We start from the raw sequence: 16730 nt of genomic DNA, 5'->3' as shown, positions 1-16730 counted from the left end.
CACTGTGTATCTGGATCTATGCTTGGAAATTCATTAATGATTTGTAATAATTGTCATCACTGTTCACTTCCTACATTCCAGGCACTGTGCTAAGTGCTTTACAGACATTGGTTCATTTAGTCCTTATCACGAGCTAATGAGGTGAGTATTCTTATTAAACCCATTTCACAGATGAAGAGACTGAGGATCAGCGAAGGTAATTAACTCTTCTGTGGTTGCCCAGCTAGGAAGAGGCAGAGCCTAGAATCAGGCAGTCCAACTCCTTACCTTATACTCATAATCTCTATAATATATAGTCTCCCCTTTGAATCTGTAGTCTTGCACATTCTTCTTCATAACCATCCTGTAAAGTCATGTTATTACTGTACATAACTAATAAGATCCATATTTTGATCTCATAGCTATCTGCTTCCCAAACCCATGCCCTTTCCATTCTTCAAACTGCCTTTGAGAAAGATAGATTCTCAGTTGCCCACCGTCACCTGTCCAATTATTTCTTTCTCTGGCACGGAGAAATCGGCCAAGTTATTTATGCCACGCACGATGCCTAAGCAAATCTAGTGGTTTAGTCCTTTGGTCTACCAAAGACTTTAACCTCAGTATCCTTTCGTCAGATTTTATATGGTAAACCAGTATGTTCAAGAGAACAAGACAAAGCTTCTGGGCTTGAATTAAGAGTAGGGGATCAGTGCCTTTTCTGTGTCTATCTCCCATTAGTCATGGTTTCTTCAGCAATTCCATCAAATTTTGAAGGACACCAGAAAGTACAGCTGGAATATCACTGACTTAATCCTAAATCAAGGACACATGGCAGTCATCCCTAAGTGGAAAGTTATCTTTCCCATTTCTCTACTTATTAAGCGTAATATTATTTCAAGACATCAATAATTTCAAAAAGAAATGTATTATCCTAATCTCAGTCAAAGGTACATATGTTCATATGGTGACCATTGAAAGAAATTTATTGGTAAGATCAAGTCAATAATCACTCCTCTAATGCCTACTAGTCTTGGGATTACAAAGTTCAATATCACATGGTAGCTTCTACTCTAAGCTGTCATATAATTATTATTTTCTCAGACTGAATGTAAGCCCAGGCATTAGGGCCACTGTAGGACTACAGTAACACAAAATGAGCTGTCTTGGATTTTTCCTCCCATAGGAACATCAATATCCAAGTCATGGATACATCACAGACTTTGGTCACTCTATGATTTCACTAAACAACCAGAATCAACCATAGCTCTCTTTCTTCCCACAGACAACCCAGAGAACATGGACCTTAACCACTGGTTTTCTTTAAATGAAACCAAAACCGATCATAGATAACTCATAATGAAATGTAAAGTATCATGAAGCCAAACTTAAGTTTTATGGCTGCATATATTATCTTTACCATTTTATTAGCAGATTAATCTTCTAAATTTTGACGTTCAGATGTAATAATAGGTAAACCTGACTCTTCAGGAGTGAGAGAAGTGGGAAAGATACCACATTCATTTTTCAGGTTATGGGTATATGGGTGTGTGGCAAAGAATGGTATGTGTCCACCAAGTATCACTCCTTTGTCTCTTAGGCACACACCTAGACTACATACATCTTTGCAATTAGGTGGCATCATGCCACTGAGTTCTGGCCTATAGATGTTGGCAGAAGTGATATGTACCACTACTAGGCTGGCCCATAACATTACCCTACACAATCCTCCATGCTCTCTTGTATTTTCTGGTTGAGTGGAGAAGACTCTGAGGATTTAGAGGAGAGTGGAGTCAGAGTGGAAAGAGTGTGGGTTTCTATGTAAAGCATACCCCCCTCCATCAGCCTGTACTGGACTGTGTGAGAATCAAAATTTCATTGTGCAAAGCCACTGAGATTTGAGGAATGCTTGTTACAGGAGTTAGCCTACTCTGACTAATACGGAGGTACAGTGAAGAGAGCATAAGAATTAGAATCGGATAATTCCTGGTTCTACACAAACTTTTCCACTTACCAGCTGTGTGACCTTGCACCAATTACTTAACCTCTCAGAGTTTCAATTTCATTTTTGAAATGGGAATATAACACTTACCTTATATGATTGTGGGAGAACTCTATGAAAACATATGTGTGTAGTGTCTGTTACATAGCAGGTGTAGCAAGATTACAGATTTACTAACAAAATTCAATTCTTCTAAGAAAATGTAATTTCTTTATTTCTGTATAACTGACTGAATTTTCTTCAAGATCATTCAGCCCTGAGGTAGCAAGAAAACAAATGTGAACTTTAAATGAGCCAATTAACAATATGTCAGTCTCCTTTTGGTTATAACCATCTCTTTCAGGTAAACGCTCAGGCTTTTGGAATCCTTCCCCTCAAGGTGGTAGATGGGAGAGTTTACTCTGTTGCCATGGCAAAGAGGAGTGGTCCCAGACATCTTCCTGCAGGCTCTTAGGGGCTCTCTGAGCCCACGGTGGCCTGGCTGGATCTTGTTCCTTCCCTGTATTGTCAGTACTTGCCCAGCTGGAATCTGCTGCTGGAAACTTGAGACCTCTTTTCTCTCAGTTTGTTGATGGCCTGGTGGGCCTCTCTTTTGACCCAGCTGGTGCTATGTAGCCTTCTGAGGTCTGGCTGTGACCCCCACATGCTTACTGGCTTGGACTGCCCTTGGCTGCAGGGTCATTTTGCTCCACCTTGATGACCCTTCTGGTAAGCTGACTATCCAGCAAGTCAGTTACTTTCCAGTTCCTTCTCTAGTGCATCCAGAAAATTCTGAATACTTTCCATATAAGAAGGAGATTTCAGGAGACCAGCTCAAACCTTTTCTCAGCCTAACTATGATTTTGCTGTGATGTGACTATTGCATGCTGGGCATGGGGGTAGGGGCAATACTCTGCAAGACAGTCTTTCCTTAGAGACTCAGACAAGGACAGGGGCCTCTTTGCTTTTGATATTTGGGACTGACAGATTCAAGATGACCCCCTGGGCTCCCCACTTCCTCCTCCCCTTGGTTGGGACCTGTGATTGCTTCTACCAAACAGAATATGGCAAAGGGATGCAGTATCAGTCCTGTGATTACATTATATTATAGAGGACTTGCTACATCTTGCTAGTAGGCTCACTCAGTGGACTTTCTCTGCTGACTTGATGAAGTCGCCATGTTGGCAAAGTCCAGGTGGCAAGAATTGTGGATGTACTCTAGAACCTGTGGGTGACCTCTAGGGTCTGTGGGGGCCAGCAGACATTAGTCAATAAGAAGCAAGAGCCACGAGTTTTACAACCACAAGACAATAAAAACTGCCGACAACCTGAGTGTGGAATTGAGTTCTTTCTTGCAGGCTGGCACATGAGAACACAGGCTGGTTGACATCTTGATTGTTGCATTGCAAGACGCTAAGCAGAGTTCTTGTGTGATGATACATGCATGTTATTCTAAGCTACTAAGTTTATAGAAACTCATTTTGTACCAATGATTAACTCTCAAGAACCGGCTGAGAGGAATTGTTCACAGTATTCACATGATTTCTCTCTTACCTCTGTTCCCTTATGCTTCACATAGTCCACTGAGGGCTAGAGGGACAGATTCTAACTTTCTTCTTCAGTTGAGGGGGAGGACCCCTCCCTCTGTCCACACCAACATGTACCCGTCATTACTTCCTTCTACCTGAAGTTCACTCTCTCTACTTCCTTTGTGCTCAACATATGGAGTGGCTGCTATGAAACAGAAGTTAGAAAAAGAGGTGAGGGGTATAAAGACCATATTATATTAAAAATATTATCCTCATGACATAAGTCATAATATATAGTTCCCTTCCCATTAGTTGGTATGACCCTTATTATTTTCCCAGATGAGGGCGTCATACAAATTTTCTTTAATTAATTTTCTCTTGAGTTTTGCCCTATCTTAAACTTCCGGCTTGAGGATGTTCATCAAAGCCAGGTGGCCGGCATACTCAGATGTAAATATGACTTACTACAAATGTTCACAGTCCGGTTTCCCCTGGGGATGCTTCTGTTGGAAAGATGATCAGGATAAGTAACTAAGAAAAGCGTTCATAGAATAGAATCACAGATTATTGGAGCTGGAGGGGGAAGCATAAAGTTCAAATACTCTCATTTTGTTAAAAAGGAAACTGAGGCTCAGGGAAGTAAAATAACTTGCAAAAATTGACCCTCTTAGTTATTCCACAGTTGGAACCAGAATCTGAGCATTCCAACAAGCAGTCCATACACTAGCTATCTTAAGATATCATGTACAGACTGCAGATAAGTGTGTAGCAGAAAATTCTCTGTAAAGCAAGTTTTGCCAGAGTGGATTATTTTTTAAATCCACCTTCTTGAGTCCTCTTCTTTTTGCAAGAATTAAATTTTATCCTTTTCTGCTGGTAAAAGAAAATCTTCCCAGGAAAAGTCAAAGAATAGCTGCTTTTCTCTGACCCACCAAATGGTAATAACAACTGTGGAAATACGTCCCGTCACATCCCAGGGAGTGAGATATGGGGCATTTACAAACTTGGGGTTCCAGTTGGGGTTGTCTGGATCTGGGTAGTCTGCTGACCTTGGCCGGAGATAGAATTTTTAAACTGTGCTTTTATGTATAGTCTCTTCGATCTCTTTTTTTCCTCTAAAGAAGGGGAGCTAGTCTTTATATCATTTTTTCTTTTTAGTCTTGAGTTTCTGACAAAGCCGTGGAAATATGAATACAGCCTTTGTGGAAATGAGTGAGAATCTTTTTAAAAAAACAATTCTTTTATCACTTTTATTCATTTTGCAGAGATTCTTTTCACTCCTAGAATTAGAAAATGGTCTGGGTCATGGAGAATGACCTTTTTAAAGCATGTTGTTATCTTATTCCTAATTCTCATAAGAGAGCTCCCTGCAGATGAGTAGCTCGAGACACTGTTAACGTCTCTTCATTTTATTCTTTCCCAGTCCTGACAACAGCCAGTTTATGATGTCAAGCATGGTGCCGTCTTTCCATTTTGTGGGAGACGGTGTAGTGTGGTAGATAAGAACTCTGATGATGGAGTAGGACAGACCTGAGTTCAGAGCTCTGTGGTTTTGGGTGAGTTTGTCTTTATTTCCTTATGTGTAAACTGGGGAAAGTGATAGTGCTGAGCTCATCAGGTGTTACGAATGCTTAGCCCAGTGCTTTGTGCATAGTGTCACAGCATACAAGACATTATTGGAATTACTGTGCATGGGATGCCTGGGTGGCTCAGCTGGTTAAGCATCTGCCCTTGGCTCAGGTCATGATCCCATGCTCCTGGGATATAGTCTCACATCAGGCTCCTTGCTCAGTGGGGAGCCTGCTTCTTCCTCTGCCTGCTCTGCCTGCAGCTCCCCCTGCTTGTGCTCTCTCTCCCTGAAAAATAAATAAATAAATCTTTAAAAAAAAAAAAAAGAATTACTGTGCATATTGGATTGTCCATATTCCTAGTTGTGCTGAAAATTCCACTGAAGCAGGCATTAATGTCAGTCTTATTCACTGTTAAAATCCCAATATCCAGCTTAGTGTCTACTACATAGTAGGTGCTCAGAATATATCTATGTGGATAAATAAATAGATAAATGATGGTCAAAAGCTGGTAATTATTATTAGTATTACCTTGGACTTGGGCTGCACACCAGCAGACCACACAGGCCCCCTGAGTCATCTCTACAACATCTTGTCCCACATACACATCCAAGCTTGCCCATGAAGAGATGTGGTATTGACTACTTCTAGGCCTCCTACCTTGGATATATTTAATTCAAGTTTAGTGATCTGGATAGGAATTCCTTCATAATCTGGCATTGAGGGAAGCCTATAGCCGCCAGGTGTTTAAAAAACAGTATCTAAAGAAAAGCTAGAAAGGGCAAGTGTTAAAATAATCCAGTTAGAAAAGCAAAGTTTCTTAAAACTTAGTTCCCAAAATTCAAAACCCAAAGAGAACCCCTCATGAGTTCAATAATTTCTAAGGAAACTGAGGCTTTTAATGTTCTTGTTCCATTACAGATAATTTCCTTCTCATAGGAGGCCTCTAACAGCAGTTGAGATGGAAATAAAAATAGTCTGAGGAGAGAGACTGGGAGAAATAAAAAAGGAACATAATATGGAAGTGAGAGAGATCCCTAGGAGATGGAGAGTTTTGTAAACAAGCTCTCTCTAGACAGTGATTGGATTCGTTTTACGTCTCTAGACAATGATTGGATTCGTTTTTACGTCTCTAGAGCCTAAGCATGGCATGTTTGCTGATCAGCACATATTCTTGGGGGGAAAGAGGACCTACAGGGTGAGGTGGTGGCAGCAGGGATGGGGCTGGAATGCAAAAAGTTAGAGCAGGGGGCACCAAAACAGAGCAGAAAGAGGAAGACAAGTGCTTGTAAGGAAAAGGGGGGGAGAAGGACAAGAAGCTGGAGTGAGAGGCTCTTCTATTTTCACTGGTACTCTTTTGATTTCTTTACTTCAGAAAAGCAACAAAGGAGAAATATCAAGAGCGGAGAGTTCTAGAAGGAATTGAAGGCAGAGGTGGGAGATGAGACTAACTTCCTTGTTCCTGTTTTCGCTCTGAAAATGTTAGACCTCTAGTCGGATTCTGGAGTCTTCGCTGCCTCTTCCTATTTGCATGCGTCGTTCTTTGTCTCTCCCACTAGACCATAAGTGACTTGAGGGCAGACAGTGTCTTAGGACTCTTTGTGTTCATCCCTGGACCTAGGTGGGTCCCTGGTTCATTTGATGTTTAATGAATTGAATTGGCAAGAACAGTGGATGGTTATCTGTGAGTGGATGTATTCATACATAGAAACTGCACTTCTCCATTGAAATGGAGCATCGTCTGCCCTCTGTCCTTTTGGAGCAGAAAACTGTAAATAAAAGGGGAAAATCTGTGCACTTCCACACATGATGTTATTGAAAAATCACTAGAATAATTTAATCGGAATAGTATACAACATAAGTCAACTCTATTCTTGGGGATTGTTAAAAGGAAAGCCAATCTCGGAGTGGGACAAAACGCGCTCAGAAGCATGCACGGGCTTTTCATTGTCATCTACAAGTTCTTATTTCAAATTAACTTACTCCATGGGTATTAGGTAACACAGTTTCTTCCAGCTATAATTTCCTGTCTATTACTGGCCATTCAGTGTCAGAAATAGGTAAAGTCATGACCAGGGATATGGCTGGAATATATTACATTTATCTATCTTCTTTGGTTTTGAAACTTTAATGAGAAAAAGAAATATATTGAGCTCAAGAACAGCGTCTTTTGTGTCACAGGGTCAAGAGTGGGGATATGTGACAAATCTAGCAAACAGGATGTACATAAACAAAAACATTAATGGTTACAGACTGAAAAGCTAGTGCCTGCAATGATTAAGTCTCAGTTTCCTCATCACTCAGCAGCATGTTGGGAATTCTGCGACTGATGGGGAACAGACATCCAGACTCTGGGCACTGCAAGGTCCCCTCCGACACACCCACCTCCAGCAGCAGGTGGTGCATCTGCTTCAAGAATTTCTCATCATACTCGTACCCTCCAATGGGCTCTTTGGGTGCCTTGATCAGACGCAAGCTCCTTCAGAAGCGCTGCCCATGTGTATGGGCACCACGTGTATGGGTATCATACAAGCCAAGAAGTTGGGATTGAACTCCATGGGGTTGGTGTGGACCTCAGTGGCCTTGAGACACAGAGGGGACCCACGGGGCCCCACCCCCTGCACATGTGCAAACTCCACAAGATGCTCTCAGCAGGCCAGAACCGAAAAATGCAGAAACTCTGCTTGGCTGGAATATTTTAAAAATATTCAGGAGATGAACTGGAATGGAAGGATATATAGAAAGAAAGAAAGTAAGGAGAAGAGGAAAACTGAAAGGAGGAGCATTACGATCATGCAAGGGAGAATGATAAAGCTGCATTATTCATATCTTTGATATGTATAGTTGATCAGGTCTATATTTCTGCATATTGAGATGGGAAGTTGTTTAAGAGTGATGCAAGAGTTGCAAGTTGGCCCTTGAGTGATGGAAAAATTGTGTCATATATTTCTACAAGAGATCAGGTTCTCAGCCTTTTCTGGGTCACAGAGTCCCTTTTAATAATCTGATGAAAGCTAATGGGTCTTTCCCCCAGAAAAACACAAAACCATCCAAAATTTTGCATGTGATTTTGAGAGTACATAGACTCCTACACAGAGCCCATCTATGGACTCTGTGGCAAGACATCTTCTAATAGATAAATTCTCAGTGTTCCTTACCTCTTATCCCAGATTTAAGCTTTCAGTTGCCATTTAACCCCAGAGCAGATGAGACACAAGTGCTCTCTGTTTGTGGGTAGGGGTTATCTGGTATCTCCTTTGTATTTTTGGTGCAAACAGTTGGCCTTCCTGAAATGGGAACTGCTATTAATAACTAATGTTTGGCTGAGGTAATTTGAAACAGTTTTCTCCAAAAATCTCTATGGGCAACATGAGTGGAGGAGACAAACCAAACACTAATGGTTTGCATGAGTCTGTCAAGGGATATGTGGGGATTAGTAGTAAAGGGATGGGAAGTAGAGGCCATGGATTGTGTGAGATGCCTCAGAGCCAGCATGTAGCAATGTCTTTATGTGATGTCACACATCTGTTTTCAAGCTGTGATATGCTTCAGACTAGAACAAATAGATCTAGCAAAAGGTCAGGAATGGCAAACAGAATTCATCTTCCTTGGCAGTTCCAGTAGATTTTGTGGTAGTCAGTTATACGGGTACTACACCCGCCCCCCTCCATCAATTGCTCCTCCTGGTATTCTCATCATTGTGTAACCACTTTTACTCAAATTGGGGCCACTTCACTGACTTGTTTTAACCAGTAAAATGTGGAAGAAATGTGGTTGTACCCGTTTTGGCTGAAGCCTTAAGAAGACATGGCAGAGTCTGCTTTTTGCTCTTGGGAGCCCTAAGCTGTCATGTAAGAAGTCTGTTTGCCCTGCTAGAGACCATGTGGAGAGGCCATGCGGAGAGGGGAGGGACTCTGAGACTCCATGAAGGAGAACAAAGGAACCCAGACAGCAACTGAGGCTCTAGCCATGTGAACCCAAGCAGGTCATTCCAGCTACCCACAGCCCTTTGAACCATCCTAGCTGAAGCATCAGACACATGCTTCACTTCAGACACAAGTGAGGAAGCCTCTTTGGATGTTCTTGCCCAAGCAGAAGATATGAGAAGCAGAGATAAGCCATTTCTGTTGTGCCCTGTCCAATGTTCCTGACCCACAGAATTCTGAGAAACAATAACAATGGTTGTTTGAAGCTACTAAGTTTCGGAGTAAGTTGTTTTGTTTTGTTTTTTTCCCAACAATTAATAGACAACAGGGCACTTAGGTGGCTCAGTGGGTTAAGCCTCTGCCTTTGGCTCAGGTCATGATCCCAGGGTCCTGGGATCGAGCCCCACATCAGGCTCTCTGCTCAGCAGGGAGCCTCCTTCCACCTCTCTCTCTGCCTGCCTATCTGCCTACTTGTGATCTCTGTCTGTCAAATACATAAATAAAATCTTTAAAAAAAAAAACAAAAAACAATTAATAGACTAAAAAACAATCATTTTTACCTAGAAGTGGGGCATTGTTATTATAAAAACATAAACCTGTGGCATTGGTTTTGGGATTAGGCAGTGAATAAACTCTAGGAGAATCTTGAAAGGAATGTTAACAAAATGCTAATAACAATAAGAAAATTTTATTGGAGGCTAGAGAAAAGGTGACTGAATTATGTAATGGAAGTAAGTGGTACTGTAATAACATGGAAGATAGAAAATATATATCTACGGAACTTGTAGATTTTCCTGAGAAGATTTCCTGAGAAGAAGGGCCAAGTGATTGCTTTTCTAGTGCATGATAAGGTACAGATGGAGAGAGATAAATTGGAGAAGGAACCATTTCGTTTTCCAGCAGAATCACAAGGGAACATTCCCAGCCCAGGATCTACTGAGCTGGATAATAAAACAGTTTCTCATTCCCAACCTCTCCAGCCTATAAAAAGATTCTTAAAGTAAATTAAAATCTGGAAGCAGATATTAATTCCATGACACTGCCAGTAAATCATGACCTTGGAGGTCAAAATTGGATCAAGGATCTGATTTTTAAGACCCTTTGTGAAATACTCAGGAAGATTTAAATTTGTATCTTGTAGATCTTCTAAGCTGAACAATAGGATTTTAATTATTGTAAGGCCCTATTTCCTGTCTCAGCTTAACAAAGAGTTTGCAAGAGTCTTCATGGCATTTTCCCATAGCACCTTGACTCTCACTCAGCTCAAGGCAGAGGGGAAATTATTATGGAGAGATTTATGAATGTGAGTTGTTTTTAATGGATTAAATTATAATTTGGTATAGCTACCCACAAAAATGTAAAATAATTATATCAACATGGACTAAAAGGGACAAGCATACTTAAAAATCAAAAGTAGTCTTTGAGGCCCTAACCTCTAATGGTCAGGAAGCAGATTAAGAAAACTATTCTGCAACAAACATAATGCATTTCTGATGGAGAAGAAGAAATGACTCAGCGGGCAGAACTAAGAGCATGAAGCAGGGGGCAGAATTGAGCCCTATGCCAGTAAAATTGGAGGATTTCAGAATTGCTATGAACCAGTGACTTCCATGTGCCTCCTCCCACCCCCTAATTGTGATTGGAAATGTCTGTTGTTATCCTCTCCCTTTCTCATTGCTATATGCTGGGTAAACAGGCAATAGAAAACTTACCTTTATTTTACTTGTACTTGGTGAACCATACCTGAGTATTTGTGCAGAGGGGACCATGCATTGCCACTGAATGTGATTTAGATAATGAAATTTCAGACTTTAAGCTGAGGCTGTAGCCATGATAGGATGAGAATTTCAGAGGTCTAGAGAGAGAGAATATATCCTGCATATGAGAGGAACATGGATTTCTATGATATTTCTATGGTAGCTCTCAAAAGTTGGCTCCCAGCAGTTCCTCTCTTGTCAGTATGTACAAGCTTCTCTTCACATTAAGAGGTGGAGATTATGTCTCCTCATTCTCTTGAATGTGGGCTAATGCTGCGACTGACTTTGACCAGTAGAATGTCATGGAATTTAAAGTTTTAGAATGGGTGACTTCCACTCCTGGAGCCTGCAATACTGTGATAAGCCCAAGTGATACAGAGAAGTCTGAGAAGAGCTAAGCTTCTTCAGTTGATGGCTTTGTCTGAGCTCCCAGCTGAAAGTGAGCATCAAGTGTTGGCCATTTGCAGAAGCCCACTTGGACATTTTATCCTTTCCAATAACTGCAGCCCAGGCATCATTACACAGAGTAGAAGAACCATCTAGCCAGGCCCAGACAAACCACAAACCTGTGGGAGATAATAAAATGATTATTTCAAACCATGAGTTTTAGGGTAATTTGTTATACCGAAATAGACAAGTGAACATGCTGATAGTGGTTTCTTGGAGTACCTTCTTGAGAGGATTTTTAGGTCATATCCAGGCTTGGTAGGAAATATATTCTAACCGATTGCCAGTCTCTCATAAGGGCAGGAAGGGAGACTGGAATCCTGTGTAAAACAGGACTGGAATTACCAAATCACAACTTAGGCTCTCTCAGTAGTGCTCAGAGAGAGCCACTGGCAGCTTTTTGTGAGAAAGTTGTGACTTAAAATAAAAGTAATTAAAAACCTTTGCTTTTGATTGGCTCTGAGTTTTTCTTCACTTTGAGATTTAACGTTTCTGAAGAACTTTCACACAGGAGATCTGACAGTAACTCAGTGAATGGGTCAGGCCAAATGAAACCCTAAGGGATTACTGCTAGGATTCAGCCATCTCTGTTTTTTCCTTTCTTTTCCTCCAAACTCTGGGTTGTGAATAGCTGTGAAGGGTCCATGGAACTGTTAGCAGCCCTGCATGCTGGTCTGTGTTTTCCTGAAAATGTCTAAGCTCAAGCCCAGTATAATATAGAGGTGTTGAACATGTCTGTGAAAACCTCACTTGCTTGTTCATTCATTTTAATTTATCTATAGTTATCTTATGTGATGTGATGTGATATTATATACAGTTTTGTCTATGCCAAACATCTCTCCAGGGACTGGGGAGAGAGAAATAAAAAAGACCTATGTTCTAAGCAAGCCATGGCCCCTAACTTCAAGGAGCTCATGTTCTAGTGTCCAGAAATGAATCTGGACATATAGCAGGCTAAAAACAATGCAGCAATTATAACCTATTTTAATATATTATAATAGTTAAAATAGTATATTATAATAGTAACTAGCATTTATTGCACATTTACTATGTGCCGAGTATCTTATATAATCTTTAAAAATTTTTAATTTTAATTATTTATTCTAATAGATTTATTAAGATATATTTCATGTATCACAAAATCCACCTCTTTAAAATATATAATGCAGTGTTTCTGGTACACTTACAGAGTAGTGCAAACCACCAGCACTATCTAATTCCAGAACATTTGATCACCCTACACAGAAATACTTACCCATCAACAGGCACTTTCTATTCCCTTCATTTCCTTAGCCCCTGGTGATTACCAATCTACTTTCTGTCTCCATGGATTTGCTTATTTTAAATTTTTCATATAACTGGAATAATTTAATATATGACCTTTTATGTCTGACTTGTTTCATTTAGCACAGTTTTCAAGGTTCATCCAAGTTGTAGCATGTATCATCTATTTCTTTTTATCACAAATAATATTCCATTGTATGAATGTCATATTTTGTCTCTTCATCAATTGATAGATATATGAGTTGCTCCTATTTTTTTGACTGTTACGAATAATGCTACTATGAATATTGGTGTACAAGTTTGTGTGGATGTGTATTTTTGATATTCCTAGGTATGTACATAAGAGTGCAATTGCTGGGTCATGTGGTAACTCTCTGTTTAGCTTTTTGAGAAACTGACAAATTATTATTGTCCATATTTTTATTTTAGCCACTCTAGTGGATGTAAACTGCCATCTCATTGTGGTTTTGATTTGCTTTTCCCTAATGACTAAGGATATTGAGCATCTTTTCATGTACTTGTTGCCCATCTGTATATTTTCTCTGGAGAAATGTCTATTCAAATCTTTTACCAATTTTTTAATTGGGTTGTTATGGTCTTTTCATTTTTGAATTTTAAGTTTTTTATATATTCAGGATACACATTCCTTATCAGATCTATGAATTACAAATATTTCCCCCTATTCTGTGGTGGCATTTTCACTTTAATAGTGCCTTTTGAAGCCTCTAATTCTTTAATTTTGATGGAGTCTACTTTATTTATTATTTCATCTCTCTTTTTTTTTTTTAAAGATTTTATTTATTTATTTGACAGAGAGAGATCACAAGTAGGCAGAGAGGCAGGCAGAGAGAGAGAGGAGGAAGCAGGCTCCCTGCTGAGCAGAGAGCCCGACGCGGGACTCGATTCCCAGACCCTGAGATCATGACCTGAGCTGAAGGCAGCGGCTTAATCCACTGAGCCACCCAGGCACCCATCTCTTGTGTTTTTGATGTCATATCTAAAAACTGTTTTCTAATACAAGCTCATAAAGAATTACTCCTATGTTTTCTTCTAAGAGTTTTATAGTTTAGCTCTTATATTTAGGTTTAGGATCCATTTTGAGTTAATTTTTATATATGATGTGAGGTAGGGGTTCAACTTTATTTCTTTGTACATGGATAGTCAGTTGTCTGAGCTTCATTTGTTGAAAGATTATTCTTTTCTGTCAAATTGTCTTGGCATCCTTGTAGAAAATTAATTGACTACAAAAAAATGCAAGGGTTTATTTCTGGACTCTCAATTCCATTGACCTATATGTTTATTTTATGCTAGTTATTTAATCTTTACTGCAGTTACACGAAGAAGGTACTACTAAGGCTCAGGGACCTTGGGCATTTTGTTGAAGATCAGACAATTAACATGCAGTGAAGCTAAGACTGGAAACTTGGATTCTCTGATACCAAAGTCCAGGCTAGAAAGTTAATACTCTGCTCTCCCAGGGGGGATGGCTGTTGTATGGATTTATATAATACCAGGATGCAAGACATTTGGATTCAGGGTATATAAACCTGTAGGGATGTGAAACTATATAAAGCAATGTCAAGACCCAGGGGACAGTTGGAATGGAAAGAGGACAAGACACCACAATTAATTAGGGCCTTTGAAAGCTCAGAGGGAGCAACCTAACTAGCCTATGTGGTTCAGGGATGATTTTCACAGGAAACTCACATTTAATCAGTGTCAGGAAATGTCTGTGTGAGTTTGCCAGGTTGTATGTGTGTTGGATGAGGTAGGAGAGAGTCTAGAGGGAATAACATGCATGAAGACCTAATGGTACTAAAGAAAATGGCATAGTCAAGGAATGTCAAGAACCCAGATAAAACCTAGGGGGAACTTTAGGAATTAGCTGGAGAAAAGACAGGAGAAGTAAGTTGGGAGTATAGGGGTTGTGAATGTACTGCCGAGGAGTTTGGAAGCTAACTGTGAACAAATGTGGATTTTATGTAGAGGAGTTAGGTGATCATGTAATTGACAGCACAGAGCAGGATACATTAGAGAAGAAAGAAACAGCAGCAGAAGATGTGGATTGGAGCTATTGCAGGTGAGATGTTGAGGAGAGTAGGGATGGAGAGAAGAGGGCAGTTACCTAGGATGCCAATCCATAGGGCTGGATGATTGATTTATTATGGGGGATGGAGAAGCAGATAGAGACAGAGGGAGATGGGATGGGACAGAGAGAAAAAGGAAGAAAGTGAAGGAAATAAACATTTTTTCAAGATCTAATATATGATAACCTTGTTAATATGTTTCTATTTTCAGGTGAGAAAATATATCCAGACAAGTTTATCCAAAGCCACAAAACTGTTAGTCAATGGTTAAGGCAGTTTTCAAATTCAGTCCTATTAGACCTCAAAGCCCTACTCTTTCTTCCATACCATATTGTCAAAGATAAAGCTCAGATTTTGGATGCAGGTGAGAGAATGAATTCTGATACCATTTATAAGGAAAGAAAACAAGAAAGAGAATAAAGAGCTGGTTTTAACAAGAAAAGCGTACAGAGATTCATTTGGGAGCATATGATGTTGGAGATCGCTGTATAACACCAATGAAGATGACCTACACATGGTTAGAAATATGGGATCAAATCTCTGGAGGGGCACATGGGCCTATGATAGCATCCCAGAACTCTCTTTTTCCCTACTCCTGAGCTGAGATGTTGGGTGATGCCATGGGAAACAGCTAATATTGTCCATGGAAACATATGGAGTGTGAAGGGAGGGAGAACAAAAAATGAACTGCTCAAATGGATCAAAGATGAGGGATGGAAGAGTCTAGGGCATCTTCTCTCATGACATTAGTTCATGAGCACGCCTGGCTTGTACCCACAGAAATTTGGCTCCCAGGCCTCAGACAGGCTTAAGTGGCAGCAGTGAGGGACTTCTTCTTCCTGTAGTGAACACTCAGTAAATGATCATTATTATTATTACTGTGGTTATGATTCTTCATAGAGTAAAAATCAGCAACTATTTTTCAAGCGTACATTTAGTATAGATGTCTTAGGAGTCAGGAATATGGGATAAAATGATTTCCTGTGGTCTTTCCCAGTCCTATGACCGTAATCCTCCACTTTAATATGTGACTAGTGAGTAAGAACTATCTTGAAATTTTGATTTCTGGTACAAAGTCTATCATTATACTTCCCAATTTGGGGGGTTAATTTTTGAAACCAAAAGAGACTTTCATTTTGCTCACTTTAAAGAAAGATTCATTCATATTCCTCTAACAAACACTCATTTAACTTATATTAATAGTCCTGTGCTAGGTGCTATGGTGAAGCCAGGTTACGTACAAAATCTCTGTGTTCAGGTCATTTGTAATCTAGTTAAGAGGAGATGATGAGTATAACTGTAAGTGGAGTGGGTAACATCCACAGTCAGAGAAGAGACTTGAAGCTAGCCTTGAGACTGGGCAAGGTTTGAACAGTCAGGGATGAGGCAAGTTCAGGAGAGAGAAAAGGGAGATCTGAGTAGAAAAGAGGAAGGACAGATAGCCCATGTGTGTTGTAAAAGCAAGAATCAGTTAGCCTGAGGGAAGCAGAGCACTGGTGAGGTATAACTTAGAGTCTAAGTTAGAAAGGGGAAGGCAAGGTTCTAGGTGATGAGGCCCATGTGTGTATCCTCATGCATCTACTCAGACTGGGCACATCCGAGACTTCTCATAGATACACCATCTTCTGTTCCATATAAAGTGTTATCTATAGATAATTTGCTCCCATTCCAACCTTCTGAGATGCTTGGAAGAAATGAAGTTATCATTATCTCCCAGCTATGGGAGGAAACCCATTCACTACCACATATGTTGGTCACTATTGCAGTTCTGTACATTATCTAGAACTTTTTACCATTCCCAAAATGTCTCCCCTATACCCTCTTTCCCATAGCCATGAAACCAGCCCCGGATGCTGCCATGTTAGGAAGCAGAGGCACTTGGTTCTGAGGACAATTGAAGACTGAAATGCTGTCTGATTTCTCCTCCCCAAATCTCCTAATCCCTCTCCTCAGTAATTTGTATGTGTTCTATTTATTTGGGATAAAACCCCCCATAGAGGGGCCTGGAGCACACTCTGTTTTGTGTAGCTCCTGAATGGCCAAGGAAGGGGCCTTGGGAGAGGTTTCTTAGATACCAAATAGCACATAGATGATTTATACATAAATGAGTCTGAAATATGGAGATTAAGTTTTCGCTGAGATGCACATGAATTAAGGAGAAAAAGTGTTTGAGGC

At 40.2% G+C, this 16730-nt stretch overlaps 1 pseudogene; it reads right to left on the bottom strand.

Annotated features, from left to right (window-relative positions):
- Nucleotides 1-7331: 7331 nt before the first annotated feature.
- The window catches only part of LOC116568187, a 47801-nt pseudogene continuing 38402 nt past the window's right edge, over nt 7332-16730 (bottom strand).

This window comes from Mustela erminea, chromosome 10 (assembly GCF_009829155.1).
Source record: "Mustela erminea isolate mMusErm1 chromosome 10, mMusErm1.Pri, whole genome shotgun sequence".
Taxonomy (NCBI): Eukaryota; Metazoa; Chordata; class Mammalia; order Carnivora; family Mustelidae; genus Mustela; species Mustela erminea.
This window is presented reverse-complemented; position numbering and strand designations above follow the sequence as displayed.